We start from the raw sequence: 16,494 nt of genomic DNA, 5'->3' as shown, positions 1-16,494 counted from the left end.
TCTTTGTAAGCTATTTTGAAGCAAAATATCGGTAAATTACTTCCCAAACCACCACACAACTAGATCATGCTGAGAAAATGGGCTTTGCAGGAATGCAGTAAATTGTTTCTGTCACAGAAGAAAATACAACCAGTAGAAATCGTTATGGATGAGTCATTATGAGAAGGGGCCAAAAAAATTAACCTTCATCCGTTTTCTTTGTCTTTGTGCATGCAAGGGAGGGTGTGTGTGTATGTGTATGTGTTTATTTGAATTTACCGGCCACACTCAGGAGTTTGGAGGTGAGAAGAGCCTTAGAGATGGACAAGGCCAGCCCCTTCATTGACATGAGCAGAGGAGGAGGAGAAAGAGGAAAAGCAACTTCAGAATATGCTGCTGCTGGGAAGGTGCTTAGTATGATCAAAGGGGAAGGGGTTCTGTGGTAAAGGAGGAGGGGGAAAACCTTGTATTTTAAAACATTTATTTAGTGTTACAGACTGAATGTGTCACCCCCAACTTCCCGTGTTGAAACCTAATCACTATTGAGACTGTGTTTGGAGGTGGGGCTTTTTTTTTTAAATATGAAATTTATTGTGAAATTGGTTTCCATACAACACCCAGTGCTCATTGGAGGTGGGGCTTTTGAGAGGTGATTAGATCATGAGGGCATTGGGTCATGAGTGGGGTTATCACTCTGATAAAAGAGACTCCAAACAGCTCCCTCACTCCCTTCCCTAGTGAGGACACAACACCTATGAACCAGGAAGCTGGTCTTTACCAGACACTGAATTGGTGGGCACCTTGCCTTTGGACATCCCAGCTTCTGGAACTGTGAGAAATAATTTGTATTGTTGATAAGTCAGCCAGTCTGTGGTATTCTGTTATGGTAGCTCAAATGGACTATGACATTAAGGTGTATGAAATAGTCCAGGCACAGGATTGAATGTTTTATATACATTTGCCTCTTCTAACCCTCCAGACAGTTCTAGATAGGTGCTGTTATTGCTACCATTTTACAGATAAAGAAACGGAGACTTAGAGAGTTTTACAGATAAAGAAACTGAGGCTCATAGCAATGAAGTGGCTAGATTAGATTTCACATCAAGGTGGTCTGACTTTAAGCCCGTGCTTTTGAGCATGTTTCTGTACCTCCTCGGGAGGAAATAAGCTGTGTATGGGTTACCATGGACAAAAGCCAGCAGTCTGGAATCAAGGTGTACACCTAAAAGACTCAGAGGAAATTATTCTCATATACCAGGTTTGAACAAATATTTTCATACTTGCCTGGCCTATGCTCCCCCGAGAACATTCCAGTCACTGGAGGCTGGCCTAGTGGAGTTCCCTCGGACACTCTGAATTCACTTAACTTAGCTTCTGCCTCATTTCTCTTTGTGCTGATATAAAATCCATTTCCAATCACTTGATAATGATTCTTCCTGCACCCCCATGCAAACAATAGTACAGAAAAATGCTCCGTTAAAGTGTTAAACATGACCTAATGTGTGGTAATTGATTTCACATATGGAACCAGGGACAGGATAAAACTATGCGACAATGGATTTGACACAGGCACTGTCTGACTTGATAAACACAGCTGCAAAGGAGCTGATTCTCTGTGCAGGAGCTAATTGCCCAGCAGACCTGGCTGAGGGCCTCCTTCCAGGAAGCAGTGCCCTAGGTGGACAAGATAGAACTCAGAAGGTCACCTCATTCCCTGTCAGGGACCATCTCATCTCCTATCCAATGCCAAGTCACAATGGTTTACAAGGGACATGCATTTGAGCGTTCTGTCCTGGCACACAGATCTGTGGCATGAAGCCACCTCTGAAGCCACTCAAGCTCAGGAGACACCCTGAGGCAGGTACAGATCAGCACCTGATCTGTTGCCTGGGGAGAGCTGGAGAGAAAAGAGCACACAAGCCTGCAAGTGGGGAGGTTCAAACCACATGGAGAGAGCTTGCTCACTGCTCACCTGACAGCCCCCACATCTGGACTCCGAGTCTGAGATTTGTGTCTAAAAGCCAAAGGCGACAAGAAGCATATGTATGCATGTTTCTGTCTAGTTTACAAAGAATTTCCACAAACATGATCACATGTTGAATTTCCTCATCAACCTTGCATGGTTGGGATTCTTCCCCACATAGAGAAGTGAATTACTAAGTCTCAACCTGGGTCACAAAGTTACCTGGGAAGCTTTTAAAGAGCTGCCAGTACTCAAGACCTCTCCTCCCATGCCCAACCCAGATCCCTTTCTTAGTGGGTCTGACATAGGACTCAGGTGATAGTATTTATTTTGTTTTTGTGGTAGAATACAATTTTATTAATAGACACTAAAATTTGAATTTTATATACTTTTCATATGTTTCAGGTATTTTTTCTTCTGATTTCTTGCAACCACTTAAAAGTGTATAAACAGCCTTACTATGGAAATAAAACAGACAGAAGGCTGGATTTGACCCACAGGCCATTGCTGGCCAATCTTGCTTTAAAATAACCTCTATTGGGGGCGCCTGGGTGGCTCAGTTGGTTGAGCATCCGACTTCAGCTCAGGTCATGATTTCACAGTCTGTGAGTTTGAGCCCTGCATCAGGCTCTTCAGAGCCTGGAGCCTGCTTTGGATTCTGTGTCTCCCTCTCTCTCTGCCCCTCCCCTGCTCATGATCTGTCTCTCTGTCTCAAAAATAAATAAAAACATTAAGAAAAAAATAAAAAAGAAAATAAAATAACCTCTATTGGGGCACCTGGGTGTCTCAGTCAGTTAAGCATCCAACTCTTGATTTCAGCTCATGTCATGATCTCATGGTTGGCAAGATCCAGCCCGGCATCAGGCTCTGTGCTGACAGTGTGGAGTTTGCTTGGGATTCTCTCTCTCCCTCTCTCTGCCCCTCCCCACTTCACGCATGTAGTGTGCTCTTTCTCAAAAATAAATAAACTTAAAAATAAAAAATAAAATAACCCCTGTTTATCTTCAACTTGCTAAAATCTCTTTCTGCCTCACATTCCATGTGTCTAATGTGCCCTATACTCTCATTGTCCTCTCTATCCCCTTGACAGCCATCCCTGCAGGAATACTCTACCCCAAGCAGCCCACACTCACATGTTCCTTCCTTCCCCATTACTTATGTACAGCTTTCCAATTAGCTCTTTTGTTGTTCATTTTTGGACAAATAAAAAGTATATATTTTTAAAGTTTACAGGGGCATCTGGGTGGCTCAGTCAGTTGTGTATCTGACTCTTGATTTTGGATCATATCATGATCTCACAGTTTGTGAGTTTGAACCCCACAAACTGCTCTTCATTGACAGTGCAGAGCCTGCTTGGAATTCTCTCTCTCTCCTTTTCTTTCTGCCCCTCCCCTGCTCACAACGCCTCCCCGTCTCTCTCTCTCTCTCTCAAAAATACATAAATAAACATTTAAAGTGTACAAAGATGATGTTCTGATATATGTATACATTGTGAAATGATTATCATAATCAAGCTAATTCACATATCCATCACCTCACACAGTTACCTTATGTGTGGATAGGTGGTAAGAACACTTGAGATCTATTTTTTTTAGAAAACTTCCAGTATACAACACATTATTAACTATAGTCACCATGCTGTGCATTAGGTCTCTAGAAGGTATTCACCTTCTAAGTGAATGTTTGTACTCTCTGACCACATCTTCTCTTTCCCTCACCCCTCAGCCTCTATAGGCCAGTATTTTTTTAAAGTTCCCCAAGTGATTGTCCAGGTCAAGAGCTACAAAATTAGACAAATGTTTATAGATGAACTGATTGAAGATAAATGTGTCAGAACTAAAATCCAAATAAATAAATTTGGGAGACAGGAGCAGAAAGACTAAAGACATGAAAACAGTTACATCTGGTCTGGCCTGACAGACAAAAACTGGAGTATAGAGTCAAAGTCCTAATTCCTAGTGCAAGGTGAACACATTGTATATTCTCACTAGCAGAATGTTTTCTCAAGTGACACACCTGTACCTAGAGCCATGCTTCTAGTCCATGTGATTTAGAAAAGAAAGAAGACAGATGTCCTCTCAGATTCAGGATGTGCTTGATGCAAAGTGATCACAAAGGAGGCCTGAGGAAAAGACTATTCTCTGTCCTTGCTTTATACTCCACAGATTAACTTAAAACACTTTTTAGAAATGTCCTCAACTCCTGGGGGACTCATTTAGCAGCATACAGCCTTCTCTAATGAACTATGAATTGTACTGATATACTAATCTCCAGTCAAGGAAAATACTCTTCACAGCCTGAGTTTCCACAGGAGTTGGGACAATTCTTACATGATTTGATGGATTGGCAATACAATGATGATGCTGATGCTGATGGTGATGATGATGAACAACAATATCTACCATTTTTGAGCACCTCTTCTGTGCCATAACTATGTAATGTACCTTAGCTGGACCCTTGCCTGTCCGCCTTTCCTTATACACTACCTTATGAACTTCCCCATCTTGCACATGATAAAGGTGAGTCGCAAAGAGGATGAGCATCATGGCTGGTGTCACAAGACTGACAAACATCAGACCCAGATGGGATCTAGACATGCCTGGCTCGAACTCCTAATGCTACGCATACAGATGTGCAGCATAAAATGGCAGTCTGCTCCCTGCCACTTGGAGGAGAAAATAATAATAATAGTTACTATTTCCTGAGCAATTATTTAAGCCTGGCACTGTGTTAAGCCATTTAAATATATTCTTTCATTTGATGCTCACAAAATCTTGAGAGGCAAATATTTTATCCATGATTTACTCATGAATCATTACAGGCTCAAAGATGATGTAAGCAAGCCTACTGATGGTAAGGGGTCAAGACACAGGAGATGATCACTGACCTATCCAGTTCTGAAGCCCACTGCTCTTCACCACATGTCCTGGTGATCATAAGCAAATTTAGGGACCTTTGCTTTGCCATTCTCAAGACTGTCTTTCTTCAGCATTGCCTTACCCACCAGAGAGAGGGTGGATTCTGTCCTGCAGGTGGAGACATGCATGGAGCATCACAGGTCCTGGAAGAAAGGAGAAGCCCCTTGCTCTTACAGTCAAGGTTGTCCTGGGACCCTGACTTGAGGTGTACCCAGGACCCTGATAACAGGTTGTATGATAGTGGTGTGTTCAGAGCAGGACTTTGGCCATCAAGCACATTGAGGCTCAAGTCCTGGCGGTATTGTGTGCACTGAGTGAGTCATGGTGCCTCTGGGCCTCAGTTTCCTCATCTGTAAACCACTGAATAAAACAGCAACTTCTTTTTTAAAATTTTTTAATGTTTATTTATTTTTGAGAGAAGGGAAAGAACATGAGCAGAAGAGGGACAGAGAGAGAGAGAGAGAGAGAGAGAGAGAGAGAGACATCGAATCTGAAGCAGGCTCCAGGCTCTGATCTGTCAGCACAGAGCCCAACACAGAGCTCGAACTCACAAACTGCGAGATTCTGACCTGAGCTGAAGTCGGACGCTTAACCGACTGAGCCACCCAGGCGCCCCTAAAATAGCAACTTATTAAGAGTATTATAAGGATTATAAGAAATAATGTATGCAAAGACATACCTTAGCCTACTACCTGATTGCTTGATGAATGGAAACTATTATTATTCTTAATGGCTAAGGGAACTGGGGCAATTACCCCATCTTTTACCCCTATTTCCAAGATTGGGAAAAGCTCCACCACAGTTTTTCCATCAATAATGGTCAATTCCATCCCTCAGAGAAAACCCAGCTGCACCTGGACTTGAGAGGATGCTGAGGCACATAGATAGGGATGGAGATAACCTAAGAGAAGAGGCCCCCAGTGTTTGATGAATGTCTTGTTTCACACGCCCTTATAATGGTCCAGGTAAACCAGCCTGGAAGAGGTCAGTGCCCATGTGCCCAGGGTCCCTGTAGATGCACAGATTCTGCTATTCCTTCCATCTGCCAACACAGGCACACATACACACACACACACACATGCCCACGCACATGTGCATACCACTCACATGTACATGAAATGCATACGTGTATGCATGCACACCAAACATGTGCGCAAATGTGTACACACAGCCCAATACCATGCAGCCCAGAGCAGTCAGGATTTCTGTGGAGAGAATCGTGTTTATCAGGCACTGGAACTTCCCTGGGGTTACAGGGGTGGGGGGGTCCTCAGGCATTTGTAGCCCCTTCGATGGCTGTAGAAATCTGCTTTCCCCTCAGCTTTCTTTCTGCCAGTCACCTTCTGTCAAGGAGTGATTATGCTCCTTTCTGTCAGGAACACTGAGTGATTGTGGCAAGAAAATTGCCTTCAGCGATAGGGATTTAAGAAACGCTTTTCCTGAAAATAGTGCTCAAATTAATTAACTTGGAGGAAAGGATTGCTTTTTTTTTCTGGGGGTCTGGATTTAATTTATTTTTTCCCAAAGAGTTTTGTGTTGTGTGATAAGTGGTGAGGAGAGATTTACCTCCTTGGACATCACCTAAACTCAGGGAAGCCTTGCTCAAGCCAGTCCTAGGAGACACCAGGGAGATCTGGAGCTGCAAGCTTTGCAGAGGGCAGAGGAGGCACTGGCTCAGTCTTCTGGTTCTGTTGAAGAAGGTCTCTCCCACAGGAGAAGCAGGATGTGTTTGAAGGCGGTAGTAGGTGCTGATGAAGAAACATCCGCAAGAGGAACATGAAATAGTGGAAGTAGTGAAACATGCACAAGAATAGGCATGTGACAGCCTGGATTCTAGCACTCTCTGCCACTAACCGGATAATCCCATTTGATTAAGCTGTCGTTCCTTCATTTACACAATGGGATAATAATTTAGATTTGTTCTGCAATTCAAGCCAGCTGTAATGAAGATCAGGTGAGGTCTACCTGCAGCTGCATTTTGTGTTCAGCTCCAGGATTGCTGAACAGCACCTAGCAGGAGGGTGGTTGAGGCAACCATGGGGACAGAGGCCAGAGGGTAGAGAACACAGGCTTTGCTGACAGAATGATCTGAAATCAAAGCTAGTCCTGTGTCACTAGCTGTGTGATTATGGGTAAGTAATTTAACCTCTCTGAGCTTTTATTTCTTCATTGTAAAATTGGTAAAAATATAAACACATCATAGCATCATTATGAAAAAAAAAAACAACAATGAAAAGACCCAGCCTATAACTGACTGATAAATGTTAGTTCCTTCCTGTACCCTAATACTATGCAATACAAATATTAGGCACTCAAAAAATGCAGATATATAATATATATTTGAATAGACACAAACATTAAATATTATACATGCATTTTTCTTAATAACTATTACTTTCTTCCCATGGTTCGATCCCAGTCGGACCAGAAGGAAAATCATTAAGATGTCATGTAAAAGAACTGCCTGTTTCTGCAGAACTTTTTGGCTTAAGGTGCTCCAAATCAACTCTGTGATCCACATCAGGTTGCCAACCTTTCTGAGAGCTACCTTTTCTGGGTCTCATCTCCAGGTATATTCAAGAAATGCAAAGGCATTTTTTTATTCACCTCAACCAGCATTTCTTAACCCAGAATTCATGGATGGACTTTTCAGGGTCCACAGTCCTTTGAAATTTAAAATATTGCATTCAGTTTATGTTAAGTTTTCTTGGGAATTGCATTCATAGCATTCATGAGGGCAGGGATGGGGGTGATGTGTGAACCTCCACAAAAAATTAAGATAAATTGGCTTAGCCCAAATAGAATATTGATGGCACACCAATTTAAAATATGTAAAATTCCCAAGTTGATTATTACATAAATAATTTTTCAATACTCTTTTATAAAATTTTAAAAAGCTGATTTGTAGAAACCCCATCAGAAATCACTCTTTTTAAAGTAGAAGTATACTCCACAACTTACATGCAGATTTCACACACACACACACACACACACACACACACACACTCGCTGCCCCAGTCTTAGTGCTCCCCATGGCAGCTGCATACTACAGAGATCCAGAGAACTGAAGGCTGTTTCTGCAACATCCTGCCTCCCAGGATCATGTGGGTCTTTCAACGCATCATGCCAGTCCTGGCTCTGCTCTAGGCTGGCTGTTCATGGTTTGCAGGGGAGCAAAGAGAAGGAAAATATCTTGCCCCGAGACATGCAGCAAGGATGATTCCACTAATCCCTGACTAGCATATTGTAAGAGAGGAAGTCAAGAAGTAGAATATATGCAATCAGAGTGACTGCTGTAGAGTTTTAAAACAGAAGGCAACTCTCACATGGGGAGCTTTGCTGAGACATTAGGGTTTACACTCAACCCTCTGGAATGCAGTCCTGACATTCTAGCTATGATCAGAAGCAATATGGCAGGCATACAAACACCATTCTGATCAAAGGCAAGAGTGAGGTATGATGTCTTTCCTACTTTCAAAGAACTGTAGAAGAAGACCATGCTATGAAATGTACTTAGCATCATTTCCATATGGGCTATAGGACATTCTTGGTTAGATACAACCCTAGACTTTCATTCAACTATTACATTACTGCTACTAATATATTTATCACCTTATTTTCATGACTCATTTGTGTTTATGCAGTAGTCAAACAGCCTATATAGGAGACCTAGGGAAGTGATTGCAAAAGTGAGTACCCAAGCATATAGTGACATGGATAAATTACCCCAGGTTCAAAACTTGGAGGAATAATTAAAGACAGGTGAAGAACTGCTGATGCAGACCTGGGCTCCTCTTTCCTTGCCTCCCACTCAGTGCCTGGTAGAGAACTTTACATACAGAGAGTACTCAAATTCTTGTATAATATCAAGGAGTACTCACAATTTTTTTCCTCACCCTTATCTCAAGAATAGCAACAGCCTTTCCTCATGTAAGCAGTATTTCTCAGAGTGTAGTCCATAAGTGATCTGCTTCAGAATCACCCAGAGACCTTCTTTAAAATGCAACTTCTTGGACCCCTTCCTGGACACACTGAATCAAAATCTTTGGAGGTGAGGTCCAAGAATCTGCATTTTAAAAAGTCCACCAAGTGAGGCTTGTGTGCTTTGAAGTCTGAGAACAAATTGAGAACAAAACAAATTATTAATTGTCCAGCAGTGACCTTTAAGTCTTCTCTGAGAGCCCTTAATAAATCAATTAAGCCACACATTGAGGCATCTCTAAAGTAGCACTCTACAAAGCCTTTCTTCAGACTGATTGAGAATTGAGTATTGGAAGGTTTAGACAAATCAACTTGGAGGGTAGGTTTACTTTTAATCACTTTGTGAACACTGCAAGTAAGAGACTACGGACCCAGAATGTTCTTCTCATACCCATAACTCATCTCCTTATCTGATGGGGCACATGGGCTGAGACACCCCTACTCTGCACCACCAGTGAAACCGACTCTACTAGTCACTGCCATTTTCTTGATAAAACTATCACTATTACTATGGGAGGGATTGTCTGAGATCAAGAAATGGAAAGAGATGAAATGGATGAAGAGAAAGAGGAGAGAAGGGAAGGAAAGAGTCAGAGAGAGGAAAAGATGTGGTAGGGAGAGTAGGGAAGGGGAAGGAAGAGAGAAGAGCTGGGGATTCTCTCGTGAGAATAAACCCCTTTTGTCTTGAAAGCATTCTGCATCAGCAGATCCTTTAATGGAGTGGGGATTAAAGGACTGGCCCAGAGGAACAAAAGGGAGAAATAAAGAAAGGTGACCAACAGAAGAAAAGAGCAAAGAGAAATAAGGATTGGCAAGAGTAAAAAGAATGTGAGGTACAAAGACTCCAGAGAAGTGAGGGTTTTTTCATACATTGCAAACACTTCATTTTACTACACTTAATTAATCATAACACAGGAACATAAATGTTTAAAGGGTGAAATAAAATGTACAGAAATATAGTCATACTCAACAAAAATGAGAACACATAAATTTAACATAAGTTTGTCATGCCAGTGTTCTCCCAGCTCACTGGATTACAGCACCCATTCCAGCTCTTTGCAGCCATGAGTGAGCCCACAGGAATGAAGCTCTCTGTTATCTCAGGCTAAAATCAATGAGTGAAATGCAGAAGGAGGAAAAAAAATACTCCAAAGAGAGAGGGAAAGGGCAGAGAAAAAGAGCGAGTATGACAGCTATAGAAGTAACTTCATTCTCTCCTGCCAGTGCCGTTCAGACCAGGAAGTCCTCTGACATGTCTAACTCAAATCTACCCTGTAATTTCAGCCAATTTCACGTTTTTCTGGACCAGCCCAATAAGAAACTGTGACAATTTACTCATTCAGAATGCTACAACATAAAAGGCATAAATTTAAATGGCATCCACCAAAGCTCTATTTCTGAAATCTTGGATCTGTAGTAGAGCGGGACCTGACATGAACAGGCACAAGCAGGAAAGACTCAAAGATGAAGAAATCTCTCCCCTTTGCCAACTATAAAAACCATCTCCTGCTACAGTGACAAATTACCATTCCAAGTCTATGCACTCAGATCTTGGTGAGGGGGGTGTCAGACCAACATAGTGGTCCACTGGGGGCAGCAGCTGGAGAGTCCTTCCAGTTCCATTGTTCCCAGCTGTCCCTTTTGAGGGTCTGTCTTCAGTCTGGTAACTGAGGATGTGGGGGGCTGAGTAGTGGGCAATAAGCCTCCCTTGCACTTTGGTCTCTGTGGTGCTGAAGTTCTTTGCCTTACTGTTGTTGAACTCACCTGTTCCCCAAGACCTGAACCCTGCTACTGTGTCCCCATCCATGGCAGGGCCTGCTTATGCCTGTCTGACCACCCATGCTAACTGTCCAGGTGGACTTCTATTACCTGTTTATATCTCCCCAGTCATTCCTTCCTCCCCTCCCTGCTCTGTTACACACTAGCTCTCTCTTACTAGACTGGCAAGATGGGTAACTCTTCACCTCTCTCAAGGCCTAAGGAGACTGTACATGTCCAAACCCCACTCCTTAAGGTTTGTCATGCATTAAGCCTGGAAACTTGATACTCTTCCAGTCTGCCTACTATTGGGCCTGCCTTTCAGTGGGTTGAGTCCTACTTTGCTGACCAAAGCACACAGAGAAGATCCTTTGGCATCTATTGTGTCTTTGAGGGATTGAAAGGCAAGCAGTTCAGATCCATGCTATGACCATGACCTGGCTGTGACTCTTTCAGTCTTCCCTGGAGAAGCACTGCTTCTCCACCGTTGAAACTTATCCTCATTCCTGGAACAAACCAGGCCAACCCCTACCTTTATCAAAGGGTTGAAATTCTTGACAGGTTATAGAGTATTGTGGATAGGATATAGGATTTAATGTCACATGTCTGAGTTGAATATTGACTTTATAAATGATTCCCCATGGAACCTCAGGCAAGTAACTCAGCTCCCTATAAAATGGGTTTACAATCTCACAGGCTTAGTGTAAAGGTTCAATATGATTATGTGAGATTTTTATCATAGTGTCTGGTACAGAGATCCTGATGAAGAAAAGCTGATGAATAGTTTCTGCTTTTCTCAAGTCCCCAGGGCTCCATAATTGTTCTTTGGGATGTTTTATCATTGTTACAGAGACAGACTTCAGCTAATATCAAGCTAGGGAGACATCTTATTTTGTTAAGAATTCCAGCAAATCTCTGTGGTTCACCAGTGCCAGATTTAGCCATGCTCTTTGAACCTGCTGGCCCCTGTGATGGCCCTCTAGCTACATAATTCCTGCTACAGAGAAATCCTAATCTTCCTTGTGTAGCTCCCCAGTTCCTTAACTTACTCTTGATCTTCTAGTACTCTAGGAGAACATCCAAAGTACTTCATCCATGCCCTAAATTCAGACCCAGTATGTTAGCTAATGTGTTCTGGTTTTATTTGTGCCATTCCTGAGAATTTCTAGAATTGCAACCACATTTGTTATCCTTGATAACCCCCAAACTAACAAAAAATGTTAATATCTTAACCCAGAGAAGTTCAAGAAGCCCACATGCAGCCTAATACCACCTGACCTATGTGGAGGAACCTATGGCTTCCTTGACAAAGATCTGGTGGTTTTTTTGCTTTTCTGTTGGTAGATAAGGGTTCATAGGCCCTGTGATTGGGGTACAATTACCCATGAGAGTTCAAGATTAATACCCAAGAGAATAGAGTTACCTGTTACTAACTGAGGACCATGCCCACCGGCCTCTGAACTACTCCCAGCTGCCCATAATTGCAATGTTGAGTGACAGATTTTAATTTGTAAACCCAATTCTGATAGATTCTAAAGTCACTTCCAAGTTAATCAGCAGAGTATAGCAATCAATTAATTGTGTCTATTTTGGTCACTTGTGGGAGAGGGCAGTTTTTTGTTTTTTGTTTTTTGTTTTTTTTATCAGTAGCCCTTAGGGCTCAGGAAATCAGGCACTAACATCTGAAATCTGAGATCACGCTGATATCCTCGAAAATGTGGCAGCTCATACAATTAGCCAGGACCTGGTAAGCTGATTGAAAAATGGCCCTAATTGTTTCTTCTTCTTTTTTAATCAAATGGAATCTATCCACCCCTGGAATCTGTTCTGACCTTGTGACTTACAAGAATGCAGTGAAAATTACTGTGTGACACCTCTGAGCCTAGACCTGGAGAGTCCTTGCATTATCCTGTGTGCTTTCTTGGAACCTGTGTCTGTCACAAGAACAAACCCAAGCTAGTCTGCTGGAGACTGAGACCATGTGGACCAGAAAAAGCCACCTGAGGCCATCTTACACCAGCTATTTCCCAGCTGAGCAGCCAGCTGACTGTAGACACTGATGAGTCTAGCTCAGAAGAGCTGCCAGTAAGCTAGAAGAATGTTCATTGGTTTATACTACCGGTCCTGTGTGTGTTTGGTTTTCTTACACAGCATTATTCTAGTAATAGATAATGGATTTAAAAGACAGCAACAAATTACATCCTGATGAGATTAGCCGTAACTACTGACCATGAATTTAGGATTTTTTTTAAATCTGTCTTCCCATATATAGCTGATTCAATGCTTCTCTGTGGTGAAGGACCAGCTATTTATTTTCATATCTGTTGTTATTTTTCTTTTTATATGAAACAGTTATAGATTCATAAGAAGTTGCAAAAAATAAGGGCACCTGGGTGACTCAGTTGGTTAAGTATCTGACTCTTGATTTCAGCTCAAGTCATGACCTCATGGTTAGTGAGATCAAGCCCCACATCAGACTCTGTGCTGACAACACAGAGGCTACTTGGAATTCTCTCTCTGCACCTCCCCTGTTCACACACACTCTCTCTCTCAAAATAAATATTTTTTTAAAGAACTTACAAAAAAATAGAACAGTATACAGAGAGCTAGGTGTTTGGGGTTTTCTCCCCAATCCATTGTAGATTAAATGTTTTTTTTTTAATGAAATACAACAGAAATGAGCAGGAAAATGAAAAAAAATGAAACATATAAAGTTCTAGCCCAAATTCTTTATTTGATTTAATAGAGCAGATAAAATTATAGAAACTTTTATAAACATTTCTAAATGCTTATTGTCAGTTTGTATATGCATCTAATCATAGACCAGTGACAAATGTTTCAAGGCTTGGCACTGATCCATAGACCATACCTAAATAGCATTACTTCAAACTCTTTTGGAGATCTTCTGAGATGAGAAATGGAAACTAAGCTTGAGTATAGCAGAGATAATTTTGGTCTCAAATGATCTTAGAACAGAGAAGGTGTCCTGAAGAGGATATTTTTAAAATATCTATTACCCTAAGTGCTATAAAAGAGTGTTTTTGTGGTTATCTAATACTGGATGGATGATGGGAAGAAAAATTATAAAGCATACTTCAGCCTCTATACAGGAATTTTCCTCTACTGATTTTATTCTTTATCTCTACCACCAAAACAAATAAGAAAAACAAAATAAGCAAAACCAAGGCCATATCAGTGTTGAAGTGTAGACATTCAATATGTGTGGTTCTAAACACCAAAAAGAATTTATTACTGGCTAATATGACCCTGGTAGAAGATTAGGTTTTTTTATTTGTTTTTTGTTTGTTTGTTTTGGTGCTTTTTGTTGTTGTTGCTATTATTTCTTAAGCTTTTCTCTCAGAGTAAGAGAGACATGTTGAGCCAACAAGAATTAGACTCTAGCATTCCCCATACTCCTTTTCTTGAATATTAGGGAAGTAGGTCCTGAGAGACAAGTACTCCTGCCTCTGAGATAGTTCAGGATGAGATCTAGAGAAAAGCTAGTTTTGTTCAAAAAGGCAGAAGTGGGAAAGGAATTACAAAAGATCTGACCGCAGAGCAGGACTGCTGAGGCTGGTATAATATCTAAATTCATTACAATTATACCTGATATTTACATCTACTCCCCTGGGCTCTCTCCATGACCGGAAAAGTGGAGCCATGTTCCAGAGGAATTATAAATTCTATGAGCATCATAAGTCATGCACCCCTGAGGGAGATTTTTTCAGACATTTGGCATAATGACAGTGGGGGGAAGGTAATTTGTGCCTTTTTTCTCTTTTTCTCTTTGTCCACTCACTTAATAAATGGGTGTCTGTCCCCAAGTGTTACAAAAGAGTATTTAATTTGGTTGAAGTGTACAGAAGGACCAGAGAATGGCAGAGACCACCAGTAAATTATTGACATTTCAGATCACTTTCACCCTTCTGCTACAACTTTCTATATCCATTCCTACCTCTTTCCAGTCCCTTCTCCTTCAAATAGACAAATCTGATCATGTCATGATCATGTTTTAAAAGAATTCAGTGATTTCCCTTGATCTTAGAATAAAGTTCTAAGTCTTCAGCATGGTCCCTATGGTACAGCTTGATTAAACCCCTAGTCAGCACCTCATACAATTCCTTCCATCTCACTTTGGCACCTCCACACTTGCCTTTTCTATTTCCTTGAACTTATCAAGCTCTTTCCTACTTATCCATCTCTGTACCCACCCCACCCTTGCCTCTTGTCTCCTAATTTCTTGTCTTTCATTCCTCAGTCTTCAACTTCTAAATTAAATCCTTGACATTAGTTCTGAGCACTTTAGATTTATTCTCCCCCACAGACAAAATCACAACTGTATGCACATAATTATATTTAATATTTAAATATATTAAATTATATTTAATATTTGTTCTCTACCATGAGATTGTGAGCTCCATCCATCAAGGCAGGGATGATGTGCTCTTTGATCATCTCTGTGTCTTCATCAGCTCACAAAGCACTCGTTCATTCAATTCCTGTTCTGAATCAAGGCTATCTTCATGTGACTGTGGCCTTCCCTAAACTAATTAAAATGATTTTCCTTTGGTCTTGGCTAATGGGTGCCAAGGTGATCTCCAGTAGCAGTATCTTTTGAAATACAGATAGCTTCTTACTCTAGTTGAATAAGAAAGTATAGGAGTATATATGTGTCAGATCAAATTATCCTTTTAGGATTACATTTAAATAAAGTCTATTCAACAATTCTTCTGTATTCAATACCAAGGGTTACTCAATTTATAGGTAGTCCAAAATATTTCCAAAAAGAATAGTAATATTTTTTTTTACCCTAGCCTATGTAAAATTAGCTACTAATTACATAGGTCCCTCAATATTTCCCAAGATCCACTTGGAAACCATATTTCTAGGTTGTACACCCTGCTGTTATTTTGGCTTTTCTGCTTGACAACTCTGGTCTTGACTTTTTAATAAAACTGTTGATGCATTGTTTGTGAATACAGTGCTCATCAAAAAAACTTCTGAAGTATGCCTTATTGAGAACCCCTAATATGACTGTTTACTCAGTGTGTGGCTCCTTTTAGAGCCAGCCCAAAAAGTATGCTGATTGCTTGTTCAAAAGAAGACCTTCTAAAATGCCTTTGATGTGTTGCCATTTCCTTCACTATCAATCAAGCCCATGAGTATTAACTTCACATCCTGACAATTTTCAGTCCTTTCTGCTTTCTAACCTTGAGAAACTAAAGACAGAGTTGAACAGCTATTTATTCTTTTATCTACAACTTGATTGGTTGCTCATATCTTTGTCAATGGAGGAATCCCTATAGTCATGCTTAAGACTTTAATTAGAATCCTGCATTTACACACCACACCCTCATCCAGAAATATATCTCCATTGTCCGTTGTAGTTGTAGGACTTCCAGGATATGCACCATAAATGCTTTGTTCAACAATATTCTTCCTATGTAGTACAACAACTTGGCAGGGGCATGAAACAGGATGTTTTCACCAACCCATTTCAATGAATTTTAACAGTCTTTCATTAAAAAACTCCTTCAGATTATAACTATTATTTCTGTATAATCTCATAATGTTAAATATCATTGAATCTAAAGTAGCATCAGTCTATGAAACAAGCCAAAGATCCCTGAACTTACCAGCATTCTTTCATTTATTGTTCATTTATTGGTTGGACATTTTGTCACAGAAGAACTACCTAATATAATGTAAAGCTACATGTAAATGTATGACAGGCCCCCTGTTGTGACAACTCATCTTTAAATTTTAAATGGCTAAAAAGACTGCTGCTTATGGCTATGATAGGATAAAAAAGACTAGGTTTATGACCGTAATAAATAACTAGAAAACGCACAAAAATGTATGAATCCAATTTTTTTTAGATATTAGACAACAGAC

The sequence above is a fragment of the Prionailurus viverrinus genome, chromosome D1, assembly GCF_022837055.1.
Source record: "Prionailurus viverrinus isolate Anna chromosome D1, UM_Priviv_1.0, whole genome shotgun sequence".
NCBI classification, from domain to species: domain Eukaryota; kingdom Metazoa; phylum Chordata; class Mammalia; order Carnivora; family Felidae; genus Prionailurus; species Prionailurus viverrinus.
Note: the sequence above shows the minus strand (reverse complement) of the source record.